Source organism: Callospermophilus lateralis, unplaced genomic scaffold, assembly GCF_048772815.1.
Source record: "Callospermophilus lateralis isolate mCalLat2 unplaced genomic scaffold, mCalLat2.hap1 Scaffold_105, whole genome shotgun sequence".
Lineage (NCBI taxonomy): Eukaryota > Metazoa > Chordata > Mammalia > Rodentia > Sciuridae > Callospermophilus > Callospermophilus lateralis.
This window is the reverse complement of record NW_027510702.1, coordinates 847,080-849,578: the sequence shown is the minus strand read 5'-3', so window position 1 is coordinate 849,578 and position 2,499 is coordinate 847,080. Positions and strand designations below refer to the sequence as shown.

General features: G+C 35.9%; 1 non-coding gene across 1 annotated transcript; it reads left to right on the top strand.

Moving 5' to 3' along the window:
• On the top strand, window positions 1-107 carry LOC143388317 (U6 spliceosomal RNA). The gene has a single exon (XR_013089961.2). It is a non-coding gene; the product is annotated as a U6 spliceosomal RNA (small nuclear RNA).
• The last annotated feature ends 2,392 nt before the right edge of the window (window positions 108-2,499 follow it).

Below are 2,499 nucleotides of genomic sequence, written 5' to 3'. Positions count from 1 at the left end.
GTGCTCGCTTCGGCAGCACATATACTAAAATTGGAACAATACAGAGAAGATTAGCATGGCCCCTGCGCAAGGATGACACGCAAATTCATGAAGCGTTCCATATTTTTAATGAATTCTAATGCACTCTGTTGTTACATATAACAAATTAAAATAAAAAGATAACATTCATATATTTTTTAAAAAAATTTGTCTTTACATTGAATCAATTCTATTCTCCATTCTATTCTTCACATCTGTATTACTTTTTCAAAAAAAAAAAAAAATATATATATATATATATATATATATATATATATATATATATATATATATAATCATATGCCTTTTTGCTTAGAGCTCCAATTCCTCCAACTGCTTTCAAAATAAATTTTAGGCCAAGTGCAATCGCACACACCTGTATTCCCAGCTACTTAGGAGACTGAGACAGGAGGATCATAAATTGAAGGACAGCCTGGATTGTTTACTCAAACCAAAAAAAAAAAAAAAAAAATAAAAAGGGCTGGGGATATATTTCCATGATAGAGTACTCCTGGGTTCAACTTCCTATATTGCAAAGCAACCACCCCCCACCCCCCACCCCCGCCAACAAACAAACAAACAAACAAATGTTAAGGTCCTTAATTTATCATATGAAGTTTAAGGTCTGGCCTCTGGCTAAGTCTTTAACCTAACCTGCTTGTTGTTGAAATATACTTGATAACTCTATCACAATGAAATGAACAACCTGTGGTTCCTCAAATGTTGTACCTCTCTTTATTGTTCCTTTACTTTTTTTTTTTTGGTACCAGGGATTGACTCAGGGGTACTCCATCACTAAGCCATATCCCCAGCCCAGTCCTATTTTGTATTTTATTAAGAGTCAAGGTCTCACTAGGTTGCTTAGCACCTTGCTTTTGCTGAGGCTGGCTTTGAACTCACAATCCTCCTCCCTCAACCTCCCAAGCCACTGGGATTATCAGGCATGTGCCACCACGCCCGGCATTCCTTTACTTTTGATATTCTGTCTACAATGCCATTCTTCTGTTCCTTGTCTTCCTAAATTTTCCTCCTCCTTCAAGACCCAACACAAGTGAAACCTCTGCTAGGAAGTGTTCCCCAATTCTATGATTTTGAAGCCAAATGTCTTTGTTTATATGAAATCTTATGTGCACTGCTAGACTAACACTTACTTGCTCTAACTAAATATTTCATATACTTGTCTCCTCCTTACTATGTATTTATTGAAGGTAGGAACCTTATTTATCTTCATATTTAAGTGTACCTAACAACTTAAAAAAATGAGTTAACCATCAGTCACAGAAGAAATGCACAAGTATAAATGCTGTTGCTGCTTTCAACCTACATTCAAGCTTTTGCTTTTAGTTTACTTCATGAGTATGTACAAATCTTTGACAAGCCTATCAAGGTTCTTCTGGATAAAGCCATAGCTTAAAGAAGAGACAGGTGGATGAAGAGGAGAAGGAGCAGGAGGAGGAGAAGGAGGAGAAGGAGAAAATTGGTTGAAGGGAAATAAGAATTAAAGAAATAGATCTCATGGCTGGGGATGTGGCTCAAGTGGTAGCGCGCTCGCCTGGCATGTGTGCGGCCCGGGTTCGATTCTCAGCACCACGTACAAACAAAGATGTTGTGTCCACTGATAACTAAAAAATAAATATTAAAAAATTCTCTCTCTCTCTCCCCTCTCTCACTCTCTCTTAAAAAAAAAGAAATAGATCTCATATTTAAAAGCAATATAGCAAACATTGATTCTTCCCAACTTTCAAACCTAGAAAGGTAGCCTAGTATCCTGCTTAAGGACATGGTCTCTAGATTAGACTGCCTGCACTGATTCTTAACTCTACCACATAAGAGCTGTGTGAATGTAATGAGTTGTGTTTAACTTGCTGTGTTGTCCATCTAATAAAAATAGAAATAATAAAAGTTATTCACAGGGTTGTTATGAGGTTCAATTGTGCAAATATAAATGACAACATGTTAAGTATTTGATAGAATAAATAATCCAAGTGATGATACACTTACCAGTTAGAGATAAAATGGGATTTCCTTCCTATAAATGCTGCAAAACGCATGTTCTCCAGTTGTAGACCATTTTATGTTTTTCTGCCATACCCACCACCAAGCAGTCAACAATGGTCTCCATATGTCTGATTGGCTACTTGTTTCCTTCTCAGTATATTTCTTCAACTATACCTCTACAAAATCATTTTGGAACTTAGGAAACATTAAGAATTTTAGGCACTTTGGTATCTTGTATTATAATCCAACAATTTAAGATCTTCTGTAATAATGTCATCTAATTTGCTTGTTTCCTTCCCTAACTTCCTCCTGGTTTCATTTTGAATTTTTGTTAAATTCTTATTTAGAATTCAGTGAACCAAAACTAAAACTCATGGTCCTATAAAACCCAAGGGTAGAACTGAATCAATAGGAACTATTTAAGAAAATTGCCCAATCATTACTATGTCTCCATACCCCCATCCCCGAAAAAAATTAATTTTG